We start from the raw sequence: 14,693 nt of genomic DNA, 5'->3' as shown, positions 1-14,693 counted from the left end.
AGCTTTATTTCTCTCCTTCCCCTCTATATGTGGACACAGCGAGAAAGTGGCCAGGGTGCATCCCAAAGAGAGAGGCCTTGGAAGATACTGGACCTGCCTACACCTTGACCTTGGACTTCAGTTTCCACACTTCTGAGAAAGCATTTCTGCTTAAGCCGCCCAATCTATGATATTTTTTTGTGGCAGCCTAAGTCAGCTGAGATACAGGGTCAAGGGCTGCTTTAGCATCACATAGACAAGACTGGAGGGACCTTGAGTGATGGAGGTGGACTTCCGTGATAATGAAATAATCTCCAAATAATGAAAGGCTGAGAGGAAGGCAGTAGGTCAGACTTGCTTTTTATGACCCCAAAGATCAGAACAAAGATGAGAAAGAGGATAGGACAAGCAGACAGGTAGCAACCAAATAAAAGAAAACGGAGCCTTGTGGATGAATCGCTTGTCTCAGACAGCGGTCAGGGCATCATGGGTGGAGGTGTCCACTTAGAGGCCACACTGGGACTGAGAGGGATCCAACATCACACTGTATATGATCCTGTAAGGTCCCCATTGGCCCTAAGGTTCCATGAACCCATAATTAATCATTACAAGCAAGAACCATTTCCTCTCATTTGTAGACCAAGTTGCAACTTCAAAACAGTTCACATGTACTGTCTAATTTGATTCATAGAAGAACATGATGGTTGATGCCCAGTCCAAGTTTGCTGAGGGGGAGGATGCTATGCTGTGGATGACAGAAGAGGCAGAGTGATTTTTTGACTCAAAAGTCAAGGCTAAGTCTGGCTTGAACCCCAATCTCCTCCACTTCTTCCAAGTGGGCAGTGATAACACTTTCTCTCAGAGTGGTACTTTTCTGTTTTTGTTCTTCATCTTAGTAAATTCTTCAGCATCTATATCACCTTCAACCCCCTTGGTAGCTCTCTGAAATAGGTATGATTATTTTTACTTTGCACATGAGAAAATTGATGCTCAGAGAGTAAGGGGACTTTTGCTAGGTCTCCAGCTCCTATGTGGCAGAGTCTTAGGTTTGGGGGCTGCGGACATTCTCTCCAAGCAAATGCGAGCCCATCATCTTGGTGCTGGTGGGCATGCACGGAGTTCTTGGCCACAAGCTGAGATGATGCAGAGCCTGTTTCAGGTTATAGCTGTGGGTGAATTGAGTAACTAGTCTCGGGAAACAGTAGTCCAGCAGTGAAGTCATTTTTTTCTTGTTGTACTCAATGCCTGATTCTCAGCAACCTGTCTGCAGTTCCTCCGGAGCCCTGCTCTGTGCTCCTGGGAAGGCAGTGGAGTTTCTCAGCCCTGGATGCATGCCATAGTCACCTGGGAGCTTGCAGAGAACATCAGGACCTGATTCCTTTCGCCAGCCCTCCTAGCGCATGCATGCTGCATGCTCAGTCGTGTCTGACTCTTGGCAACCCCAAGGGACTGTAGCCTGCTGGGCTCCTCCATGGGATTTCCCAGGCAAGAATAATGGAGCAGGGTGCCATCTCCTGCATCAAGTGATCTTCCTGAGCCAGGGATTGAACCTGAGTCTCTTGTATCTCTGCATTGGCAGGCGGGTTCTTTACCACTGCACTCCTCTGTCCATGGGATTTTCCAGGCAAGGATACTGGAGTGGTTTGCCATTCCCTTCTCCAGGGGATCTTCCCGACCCAGGGATCAAACCTGTGTCTCCTGCACTACAGGCAGATTCTTTACCTACTGAGCTTCCAGGGAAGCCCTGTACTGCACGACCTGGGGTTCAGTGGCCTATGGAGGGATCTGGGCCTCAGGGTTTGTAAAAAAATCTCTTCAGATGGTTGAGAATCACCAAACTGGTATTTGTGGGCAGATCTGTGCATGCAGGTTGTTGTGATGAGGTGTGAAGGCCATGGGCTGCTTTGTTCCCAGGGTCTGTCTCGCTCTGTGCTGGATGCTTTTTGCTGTGCACAAGTGATTTCATTTCTCCTTCTCTCCAGTTCTCCTGACTTAAGGTCATGCTTTCGCAGGATGCCATGAAGTCACACTGTAACTCTGTCCTTGCCAGCTGTGTGACCTTGGGAAGCCAGTTTCACTTCTCTGTGCTTCTGCCTCCATCTCCTCCTCTGAAACATGAGAATAATACTGCCGATTTCCTCATGAGGCTATTGTGAGATTTACCTCGGGGGACCACGCCCAGTGAACAGCTAGGGCTCCATAAGGATGGTTGTGGTTATCATTGCAGTAACCACATGTTATGTATGTTTATATAATATTCTTTATATTTCCTTCACGGCAGAGTCAGCTGCTGCTTCTTGTGTGTAAGCGTATCAACACTGTCGGTAGATAGACAGATATTTATATCCATTATGGAATTGGAACGTGCCTTTGTGTCTCTAACTTGGAGTATCCATTCCAAAAATGTTCATGAGCACTGCCAAATGCTGGGGAATGGACAGGAGAGGAGCTGTCTCTGCTCCTATGGGAGCTGTCTCTGCTCCAAAGCTCCTGTCTTTGAAGGGGACAGATGATGAGCAAGAGGTTTTAACGGTATGCAGTGAATGCTGACCTGATGCTAGGAAAGACTGAAGGCCAAAGGAGGAGAGGGTGGCAGAGAATGGCATCACCGACTCAATGGACATGAATTTGAGCAAACTCTGGAAAATAGTGGACAGGGAAGCCTGGTGTGCTGCAGTCCACGGGGTCACAGAGGGTCAGACATGACTTAGCAACTGAACAACAGCAAAGCGGATGCTCTGTTGGGGCAGGTCAGGAAGCCATGGAACTGCTAACCAGTGGCCCTAATTCGTGCCTAGTTACTATGGGGAGGGGTTTCCCTGATGGTTCAGCGGGTAAGAAATCCACCTGCAATATAAGAGGCACAGGAGACTGGGTTCAATCCCTGGGTCAGGAAGATCCCACGGAGTAGGAAGTGGCGATCCACTCCAGTATTCTTGCCTGGAGAATCCCTTGGACAGAGAAGCCTGGTGGGCTATGGTCCATGGGGTCACAAAAAGTTGGATGTGACTGAGCGCGTGGCACACACATTCCATGGCGTGACTCCTCCTCCCAGAACAACTCCTGCCATGTTTCTTTACGTGTCTGACGTTCGTGGATTTACTGTGATTATTTACCTGTGCACCCTCGATATTAATCTATTCTCATTGCCTTGGGCTTCAGAAATGTGTTTTGTTCATTTTTGTACTCCCAGTGGGCTTCACTCATTCATTCATTCGACTCAGTTCAGCCCACACCACACATTGTGAGGATCTGTGTTAAATGCTGGGGTCACACAGATGAAAAGAACTTCACAGAACTCCTCTTAATCTTCTGGGGAAGACAGACGTGTAAGTGCACATAGGTTTGGACCATCGCGGCTGCTATGATTGCCGTTGGTCCAGTGAAGAATGGGGATCCAAAAGGAGTGTGCCCTTGAAAATATATGGACCTGAAGCAAACGTGTCTGTGTCTCTCACTGTGCCCTGGGTTCTCAAGGTGAGCAATTGTGTCTCCCGTGGGTTTTGCTTGCAGCCTGACACGTACGTAGTAGGTACACATCAACTGCACGGAGAGTCGCTGGACAGACTAAGTATCTTTCCTCTGGGAGTTCGTCCTCACCTCTAAGCTGAAGGTCAGCTAATGTTGCGAAGCTCTCCATCAGCGTTCACATTTGAGAGTCCTGCGGTGGAGGCTGAAATGATCTTTCCTCACTGGAGTGACCGAGGAGGTCACTATTGGGTGACACCCTCCGATTCTCATCATTGCTAGAAGCTGACTAATTATGAGTGGGGAAGTGAGGGCCTTGAAATGCCCCTGTCTGCACAGTTGGCCTCACTGTCAGATCCAGCCCTCATTTCTGATAACTTCTTTGGCTTCTGTGAAGCCGCCTGGTCGTGCCTAGCTGTAGGAGGTGCTCACAGTGAACCCATCACGAAGACAGGCTTCGGGGTGGGGAGGTGGGGCCCCACTGGGTGGAGAAGATGGCTTTTTTTAGCCCATTTCAAAGTAACGAAAAGGCTTTGAGAATGGCTGGTGATGCCTGCTACCACACTCGCTTTCTCTGTTTCCAATGAAAATGAAATTTTGGATGGAGTGAACTTGACCAAAAAAAGAGAAGGTGGACAGGAAAGCTGACGATAAATGCGGCTTGGTTATTTCTAGAGTGCCTTGTACTTTTTAGAGTATTTCCCCCCTGAACTCTTTTTCATCCGGGCTCTCAGAGCACTTAAAGAGCTCTTAGCACATCAGTAGGTGGGTGTTACAGAAAGAACATTGGGATTTCCCTGGTGGTCCAGTGGTTTAAGACTGCATTTTCACCACCGGAGGCATAGGTTCGATCCCTGATCTGTCAAAGAACTAAGATCCTGTATGCGGCAAAGGAAAAAAAAATAACAAAAGCATTCTCTTTATAAACTTTCCATGGAACGCAAGAAAATCAACACTTTTCCAGCTGTGTAATCTTGTCAAGTTTAATTTACCACTTTGAGTCTCAGTTTCCTCATCCAAGGTGGGGGGTGGGGGAAGATGAAAATGTTTCGTTTGAGTAACTTGAGATGCTGTAGCAAATAAGCCTCAACATCTTAGTAGCTCAGCACAGTAGATGCCTATTTCTCACTCTAAAAATAGCTCAAGGAGGACGTTCGTCGTCAGTGGATGGTGTTTCTTCAGACGCTGATTAGAAGATTTAGGTCTCTTCCAGGTTGTTGGCCTGCCATCCTTCAAGGACTCTGATATCCATCAGGCTGGCAGAGGCAAAAAGGGAAGGTAGAGGCGCCTAGACACCTTGTCCTGAAAGGGGCATCGGGTCACTTTTTTTGCAAGAAGCTGTCTCCTTGGTGGCCCTTAGCTGGGACCTCAGTGATAGGTGACTCCGTTTTTGTTTGTTTGTTTTTTTTTTTTCCTGTGCCTCTTGGGAATGTTGGTGAATGACTATAAAAGTGCTGAGACTTTGGGGCTACAGATAAATTTTAGCGAGTGGATGAATGGCAGCCTACTCCAGTGTTCTTGCCAGGATCATCCCATGGACAGAGGAGCCTAGGGGGCTCCAGTACAAAGGGTCACAGAAAATTGGACACAAGTGAGTGACTGAGCATGAATTCACAGATACGGAATCTACAAATAGTGAGGACTGACTAAATATGTCGTGATCAAATGTGAGACTTAGGACCCCAGTGAGCCAGAATTCTGGAGTAGGTTTCAAGAATTTTTTAAAGCCAGGGATGCAAGACTTTCTGTGCAGAGGGTAAAGGAGTAAATATTTTAGGATGGGCAGGCCACACCATCCCTGTGTCACTAGTGTGACCCAAAAGCAACTGTGGACAGTCTACAACAAATGGGCATGGATGTGCTAAGTAAACCTTTATTTTTGCACACTGAAATGAATTTCACATAATTTTCATGTCACAAAACTCTATTCTTCTGATTTTTAACCCCAATCATTTAAAAATGTAAAAAACATTCTTAGCTGAAAAAAACAGATGGTAGCCAGATTTGGCCTGAAGGCCAAAGTTTGCCAGCTCCTGCCTTCAGTTCAGTTCACTTCAGTCGCTCAGTCGTGTCCGACTCTTTGCGACCCCATGCATCGCAGCACGCCAGGCCTCCCTGTCCATCACCATCTCCCGGAGTTCACTCAAACTCATGTCCATTGAGTCGGTGATGCCATCCAGCCATCTCATCCTCTGTCGTCCCCTTTCCCTCCTGCCCCCAATCCCCCCCAGCATCAGAGTCTTTTCCAATGAGTCAACTCTTCACATGAGGTGGCCAAAGTACTGGAGTTTCAGCTTCAGCATCATTCCCTCCAAAAGAAATCCCAGGGCTGATCTCCTCTAGAATGGACTGGTTGGATCTCCTTGTAGTCCAAGGGGCTCTCAATAGTCTTCTCCAACACCACAGTTCGAAAGCATCAATTCTTTGGCGCTCAGCTTTCGTCACAGTTCAACCCTCACATCCATACATGACCACTGGAAAAACCATAGCCTTGACGAGACGGACCTTTGTTGTCAAAGTAATGTCTCTGCTTTTGAATATGCTATCTAGGTTGGTCATAACTTTTCTTCCAAGGAGTAAGTGTCTTTTCATTTCATGGCTGCAGTCACCATCTGCAATGATTTTGGAGTCCCCAAAAATAAAGTCTGACACTGTTTCCACTGTTTCCCCATCTATTTCCCATGAAGTGATGGGACCAGATGCCATGATCTTTGTTTTCTGAATGTTGATCTTTAAGCCAACATTTTCACTCTCCTCTTTCCCTTTCATCAAGAGGCTTTTAGTTCTTCTTCACTTTCTGCCATAAGGGTGGTGTCATCTGCATATCTGAGGTTATTGATATTTCTCCCGGCAATCTTGATTCCAGCTTGTGCTTCCTCCAGCCCAGCGTTTCTCATGATATACTCTGCATATAAGTTAAATAAGCAAGGTGACAATATACAGCCTTGACGTACTCCTTTTCCTATTTGCTCCTGCCTTAGACACTGCTAGAAAGGGATACTTACTAACTATGAAAAAAGTGAAATAATTCAGAACAAGACAAAGGATAAAGTTTAAAAATTCACCTAAAATCCCAAGACCCAGAGATTTCCACACATGGCACACATGTTGACCAGGACCATTCCTGTGGGCCTGTAATGAATTTATGCCTGGAGAATATGTTGTGGGCATCTTGCTGTGTTAGTAAGGCTAGATCTCCATCGTAAGGGTGATAGCTACCTGCCATCTTCTGTAGCTGGATCACGATCTATGTTAACTCGTTCTTTGCTGGTGTCTTTTAGATTATTTTTTGAATTTGCTGTTACAAAGGATACAGTATGAATTCGCATACACACTCACCACTCAGCTAGGATCTGATGCTCTATAAGCCTCTGCGACCCAAGAGAAGGCAGCTGCTGGCCCCGGAAAGGCAGGAGCCCGTTTGAGGTGCCAAAGGGAGGCAGAGGTGAGTCACACACATATTCTGCCCTCAGGACACTCACACTTCCACAAGCCACTCAGGTCACACGGGGTAGTTACCTTGCACAGATAGTGGTGGTCCTCCAAATCAGAGCTTCAGCGCTGTGGAGGTTGCGAGTGCACACGATCCTGGTCTAAGTGAGGACACTGGCTCCTGCCTTTCCGGGGCCAGCAGCTGCCTTCTCTTGGGTTGCAGAGGCTCATGGAGCATCAGATAAAGAATCTCAGATGTCACCTCAGACCCATCTACCTATAGATGGAAAAACAGAGACTCAGAGAGGTTGAAGGACTTAAGAAAGGTAAGTGCAAACCCAGCTGGCCTCAAATCCAGGTGTCCAGGTGAGTTGGGCTTCCTGACTTGTATCACGCTCCCTGAGTGCTGGTCTGAACGCTGCATATGGACCTCTCCTGGACCATGTCCAAGAGACCCTGCAGTGAGTTCCAGAGCAGTGGTAGGATAGCTGACAAGGGGTAGGTGCGTGACACCCCAGAACTCCTGCTGTCCAGTTCATGATCCAGTACGAAGTGTGTTCGCTGCCTCCTCCTGGGCACCCACACCCTATTTACATTGGCAGCCATCCTCAGTCAGTCGCCTGTCACCTGTAGATAGGAGCTTGGTCTCTGGTGCCTTCATTTCTTAGTGTCAACTTCGACATGACAGGCACTGAGCGGCCGGTATTCTGGGAGTTGGCAGCAATCAAAAATTGGTAGTTTTGTTTCAGAGTAACTTTTCAGCATCCAGTTGTGCTTGTGCACAAAGATGTTGGCTGTAGCGGTACTTGCAACCGTGAAAAATGAGAATAAGAGTGCAGTGTCATGGAATATGGGAGTGGTTGAGGGAACTGTAGCATTTGCAGAGATTTCATTATTAGACACGATGATGATGGTTAACAGTGGCTCCGTGATGGGGAAGGACAGGCTGTAAGTTGCTCCCCTGCCGGTGATATGATAAGGGGAGACAAAGATGCTGTGAGAGGTCAGAGAAGATCACCCTCTGCTCGGCAGTCGTGTCATAATCAAGTGTAGTGTGCCAAGCATCCGGGCCGGGGGTCTCTGCGGAGGCTCTCCAGGAAATGGGCAGCCGTCTGCCTGTGCCTTGGCTTCCCCACTCGGCTGCCCCTGACAGTGTGGCTCTGAGCTGCCATCGTGGCTGCGTGTCATGGCGTGTTCACCACTGCATGTGATGGCACTCTGTGTGCTCACTGCACTGAGAAGTCACAGAGGAAATGAGTCATCAGAGAGATGCCAGGGGAAAGAGTCCCCCGAAACGTTCCCGGGGGAAAAGTCTCTGGTCCAGGTGGCAACAGCTGTGAAATCGGGGTAAACCAGGGAGTGTCTGCCTGGAGGAGCGTGTTAGTCTACAGCTGGGTCTCCATTCAGCTCCCCAGGCAGGAGCCTGTCTTCTCCTGTCCAAGATCTGGGGACTCCGGTGAGTGTGTTGCTGAGGGAGACTGTGATAAATGAGAAAGCTTCACATCCACTGGGCTGATCGTGGGGGTTGGGGGGTCTGCTCTCTGTGGCTCAGGGACCTCCCCACCGCCTTCAAATCCTCTGAATCTGACATCACAGGGGAGGGGCCAATCTGGGAGCAGAGCTGGAGGGCCCTGGAGAAGCTTTCTTGTTCCTTGATTATCTGAGTCTGATTCATGATGATTGTAGCAGATGAGGCATGAGGCCTGGGGCTGAGATTGCAGTTGGTGAAGACTTTCCAGGGAGGCATGCCCAGCCTCCTCAGGACTCCAGCCTTCTGGGCTGCCTAACTCCCAGCAGTGCGGTCGGTGGTGAGGAGCACCCCATTATCGCTGGGTGGTGCCTCCCATCTGCCTGGACCAGCTGGAAGCCGATATGGTGTTCAGGATGCTGAAGCCGCATCCCAGGCAGAGAGCCTTGAAAAGTGGGTTCTAGCACACTGCAGTTTGTTTTGTATTCATTATTTTTAATATCCGGGAAAGTAATTTAAAAAATTAATAATCGCTTTAATTGCACTACTTTTTAAAAGTAATAATATAAGGAAGGGGAAGTAACCAACACCACCATGAAACCTATCCCACCTCTTCCTGAGATAATCCCGGTTATCAATTTGGTGATTTATTCAAACCCAGTGGTGCACCGTTCGACCTCTCAGGAAGGAATAAAAGCCGTGAATTGTAGGTTTGTTTATTTCTGTGGGGAAATCCTGCTATGGCCATTTTCAGGCTACCAAAGGTTTAAAAACCATTTTGCAAAAATTTTGAATAGTTGACGATTGACTTCCCCAAGGCCCTGCATACTCACAAGTGATTACTTTCTTCTTTCCTTTGGGAAATTGGAAATTTATCCTGCACACTGATCTGCATATCATTTGTATTTCCAGTATCACAAACCTCTGTCCAGAGCAGCACCTGCAGTGCAGACTTACTTAAATCCTATCCTTCGTGGAGTGGGGTTTCCATGAAGGTGCACTGTGTTACTTCTGGAAGGTTCTTAGAAAAGCAGAGTCTCCCGACCAGGAGTGGGGAGAGGGCCAGCATCTCTTAGCCTGCAGGGGGGCTGGCTCCTGCGACACTGTCCACATCTCTGACGCAGAGTGTTTCCTTAGAGTTTAGCTTCTGGCCTCTTGTAAACATGGTATTCTAATAATCCACAGGCTAATCAAGTCTGGGAGTGACACTTCCCTTCGCTCCTGTTCATCCATAGATTCCATTAGGTAATCTCATTTTTCTTCCGGGAAGCCTTTCCTGTTGTTCAGTTGCTCAGTCACACCTGACTCTTTTGTGACCCCATGGACTGTAGCCCACCAGGCTGCTCTGTCCATGGGGTTTCCCAGGCAGGAATACTGGAGTGGGTTGCCATTTTCTTCTCCAGGAGCTCTTCCTGACCCAGAGATGGAGCTCAAGTCTCCTGCATTAGCAGGTAGATTCTTTACCACTGAGCCACTGGAGAAGCCCAGCATGCCCTGATATTCCCCTACTTCCCCTGATATTCACCCTACTTCAGGGTGGCAAAGTGCCTCCTCTCCAGGATTCCTTAGAACTGAGGGCTATCATCCGTGATCATGCTCACCATACCTTATAGTTTATTGTATGATGTTTACCAGTTTCCTATTGAAAAGCAAAGAAGCCTGGTAGGCTCCATATTCTAACCCCTAGTGTTTTGCCTATGAGTGTGGTACTTCTTCACATGGCACAAGGGACTTTGCAGATGTAATTAATGATAATAATCAGTGGGCCAGTACAGCAGGGTTATCCTGGATTGTTCAGAGAACTATCTCTGAATGGAACCACAGACATACCTCCAAAGCAGAGTCAGAGAGATTCCAAGTGTGAGAAGGCTTTGGTGGACTGCTGCTGACTTGTAAGTGGGGTACATGCATGCCAAGTCATTTCAGTTGTGTCTGACTCTTTGTGACCCCCAGGGACTGTAGCCTGCCAGGTTCCTCTGTCAATGGGATTCTCCAGGCAAGAGCACTGGAGTGGGTTGCCATTTCCTGCTCCAGGGAATCTATCCAACCCACTGATGGAACCCACGTCTTTTATGTGTCCTACATTGGCAGGCATGTTCTTTACCACTAGTGGTACCTGGAAAGCACTAGAGGTGGGGACCCGCCTGCAAAGAGAGCAGTGGCCTCTAGTTGCTAGGAGTGGCCTCCAGTCAACTTCCAGCAAAGTAATGGGGCCTCAGCCCTACAAACTAAATTTGACCAAAAACTTTATTTTTTGGAAGTATAATGGACTTACAGTACAATATTAGTATCAGATGCCTGACATGGTGATTCAATATTTTAAAGATCATACACCATATAAAGTTGTTATGAAATAAAAACTATATTCCCTGTGCTGTACATCAGATCCTCTATCTTATTTTTATTTTTATTTCTAGTAGTTTGTACCTCTTAAACTTCTTCCCCTGTCTTGCTCCTCCCTCAGTCCTTTCCCCATTGATAAACAGTAGTTTGTTCTCTGTTTCTGTGAGTCTGTCTCTGTTTTGTTATATTATTTTTTTAGGTTCCACATTTAAGTGAAAACATACAGTATTTGTCTTTCTCTTTTCTGATCTATTTCACTAAGCGTAATGCCTTCTGGGTTCATGTTGCAAGTGGCTAAATTTCATTCTTTTTCATGGGCGAGTAATATTCCTGTGTGTGTGTGTGTGTGTGTGTGTGTGTGTGTGTATGTGTGTATCACATCTTTATCCATTCATCTGTTGATGGACACTTAGGTTGCTCCCAAATCTTATTTTAAACTTCTAGGTTTGTGCTGAGTCACACAGGCAGCTGTAGAAAACTAATACAGAATCACAGTGGTGGGGAACGCAAGTTTTAGGCTCTTTTCTGACTTCCAGAACATTTGCTCCTCTTCAGGAGATCCTCAAGTCCTAGTGTCTCCCTTGCACCCTGTCCCAGCCCAGCTTTGGCTCTCCTGAATCAAGTGATGTGGCCAGTTTATCTCTGAAACCATCCACTTGTCACCCCTCAGTGGATCTTATCATCACAACATGGGGGTCAGCTCCCGATGTCACTGAGATGCTGCAGTAGCCCCCAGCTCCAGGCCTTTCCTTCTCCCAGCTATTGTCTTCCTACCCACCCTCCGCATTGCCCATGGCATCTTCCAGAAGCCCAGCTTGGCTTGCATCTGTCCCTTCCCAGTGAAGGCATGTGCGGTTTTCCTGTTCTCACTGACCCCAAGGTCTAGAATTCAGTCGTTAGGACAGAAGCATTCCTCTGTAGCCTGGCCTCCCAGGTCCTGCTCTGTACATTTGCAGCCTGCTCTTATCCGCTAGCAAGCCCAAGCATTCCCAGCCCCATGTCCCATGGGTCCACCAGCCCTCTGGGCCCTGCTCCCATGCCATCTCAGCCTTGCTCCCCTTGTGGAACCCCCACTGAGATGCATGAGGCACCAGGTACATCTACCCCTTGGATGGTACATGCTTTCGAAGGACCTTTCTCCCCTGTCCTCTCCCAGCACCTCCTGCAGTGCTGGAGACATAATGACACCCATCACCCTTGCTTACTACCTGGTCAAGGGGGTTCCAGAATGACAGAGGAAAGCAACAGAACCCTGGGGGTCTGTCTCCCCTGTTAGCCCTGCTGTTGCTCATTAAAATACCCCTTAAATGAGTATTCCATGGATTCCTTTTGTATCATCTTAAAATGGAGGCCTCTAAGATCTTGAAACATGAAGCATTTGTATCTCCCTCTCCTGGCAACAACTACTCTGTTTGTAGGAGCAGCTGCTACTGAATTCAAAGATGGCCTGAATGTTGATGAGTAATATTTTACTATGTATGACTGTCACCAATTTTATAATAATCACTAACACATATTGACCACGTATTGATCATCATTAATCCTCAGGTCATTACATCTTTACACAGTGCACTGAGGTTGGACTATTAGTATCTCCAGTTTATGGATGAGGAAACTAGGGCGCAGAGAGATTGAGTGACCTGCCCAAGGTCACACAGCAGTAGAGCACAATTTCCCGCCTAGGTAGCTTGTCTTGAGAACTTTGCAGCCGCATCGTGCCGTGTACCTCCCTCTACAGCCACCATTTTGTCCCGCTCATCAGAAAGGAATGGCCACCCACTCCAGTATTCTTGCCTGGAGAATTCCATGGACAGAGGAGCCTCGTGGGCTACAGTCCATGGGGTTGCAAAGAGTTGGACACGACTGAGCAACTAACACACACACTCAAAGGGAGAAACGATTCCGTGTCCCTTGGGTGAACATCAATAACATTGCTCCTGTAGTTGGCGGGTTGTTGCTATTTTTAGCCCTTTACAGGGATGTGAGGCTGGTGTAAGCAACAAAATGATTCCCACTTCACAGACGTGTCCCACATGAAATGCTCAAGTCCAAGGTCACAATCCCACTGAACCCCACTGGGTACCAAGGACTTACGCCCCAGGACTCCTTGCCCCCAGGCTGGAATCTCTTCTTCCACAGGGAAGACCCCTGACCTGGCCCTGCCCCACCCCACACTAAACACTACTGTTCCCACACCAGGCAGACCATAGAAGTGCCCACAACAAGTGTCTGCACCAGCCTGAATGGGAAACGATGATGTTCTCTTTAGAATTTCATTTCTTGTCTGTGGATTTTCCATTTGTGAGATCTTATCTCCTCTGTTGGGATAAGGAGGTCCATATTTTTTTTTCTTTCTTCTCTTTTTTCCCAAGCTGAGGACACATGAAGTAAGGAGGCGAAATATCTTTCCCTATTCCATCCTAGGGAAGCCTGCCAAAGAGCCCGTACTGCCGGCTGCTGGCTTGAAGCCCGTCCCCGTCCTCAGAAGCCACGTCCGCTCCTGGAGCTTTAGTCAGTGGCTGGCCCCGGGGACCTCCACGGGGCCCTCCACGGGGCCCTACGCATCGATGGCTGCAGGCAGCCTGACCCTGTCTTGGAATGTGCCCTCCAGAGCACAGCATCTATTTGGCTGCAGAACGCCCGCTCTGCTGAGAAGCTGAAGACTTCCTATTCCCAGACCTGCCCTGCCCTCTTCATTACTTTTAATAACCATGCAGGAAGTTTCTCTCCCCCCAGGAAACCACGGTCATCACACTTTTCAGCGGACGTCTTGACGTTTTCAGCAAATCCCCCAGCCCCTCAACACGAGCTTGTGAATCACGTTTTAGAACAGCCGAGAGCTCTGGATCTAGCTAGATCAGATGAGACTAAAGTTCAAATACGGGGCTGGGCCTTGGTCTGGCTGTGTGGCCCTGGACAAGTCCTTTAACCTCTCTGAGGCACCTTCAGTTCCGTGTTTGCCAGAGGGGAGATTTTGGTCCCTGCACGTCTATTGATAAAACTGTGTTCCTCCCCTGGGTGCACACACAGCGGGCCCAGGTGTAATCACTTTCCTCATGGCACTCCCTCTTTGGATGATGCATCCCCAGAAAGGGTGGAGGAAGCCAGCGTGAGGAGGTGGGCAGAACACAACACATAATGTGATGAAGCCGTTTCCCACTGAAAAAGCATTACAGAAGGTAGTTCATGACCGCAGTTTTGCTCTAAGGCGCTGGGGCTACATGCCAAGTTCAAGAACTTTATTCTCCTGTGTTTAATGGCGTTGAAGGACAGGCTGGAGTTTCTGGTGGCAGGCAGCACCGCCAGGCAGAGTTAATGCTTCCCCGTCTCTGCAGCCCTGGGGTCAGACCTGGCCCTGCTGACTCCACGTTTACCAGCTCGGGGCCTTTGGACACTTGAACTTCTCTGTGTCTGTATTTTTCTCACCTGAAGAATGGCACTAAAAATAGCTCCACCTCACAGAGTTACTGCGAGGCTTAGATGTGATAATGTGAGCTCAGGTTTAAAATGCCACCTGCCGTGTGAAGTGTGTGTGCTTGCGATTACTGTCATCACAGCTTTCCCTCTTTCTGTGTACACCTGGGAGGGTGTGTGTTCATGTATACACTTGCACATGGGTTTATTTATGTCTGTTTCCCACTAGAATGTGAATGCTTTAGAGCTTGGAGCACGTAACATCTCAGTGAGGTGTGGAGTGATTGGACAGCTGCATTCCTTCGCCCATCCTGGGGAGAAGGGAGTCAAAATGTGAGCTGAAGAATCCCTGTGCCGGAGTTGATGGAAAATGCTATCTCCTGGGCCCCAACCCAGCACCACCGGATCAGGTGCTGGGCATCAATTGGGATCCTCATCTGCCCTTTTCTTTCTAGTCTCAACCTAGCAGAGGCAGGAGAGCTGCAGACCCCTTGCAAAGCAGGGTTTGCTGCCCTTCTTCTCATCTCCAGCAAAACCAGGGCGTGGTGGGGTGGAGATGGGAAGAGGTGGATCAAGGAACATGGAGCCT

This window comes from Ovis aries, chromosome 9 (genome assembly GCF_016772045.2).
Source record: "Ovis aries strain OAR_USU_Benz2616 breed Rambouillet chromosome 9, ARS-UI_Ramb_v3.0, whole genome shotgun sequence".
Classification (NCBI taxonomy): domain Eukaryota; kingdom Metazoa; phylum Chordata; class Mammalia; order Artiodactyla; family Bovidae; genus Ovis; species Ovis aries.
This window is presented reverse-complemented; position numbering follows the sequence as displayed.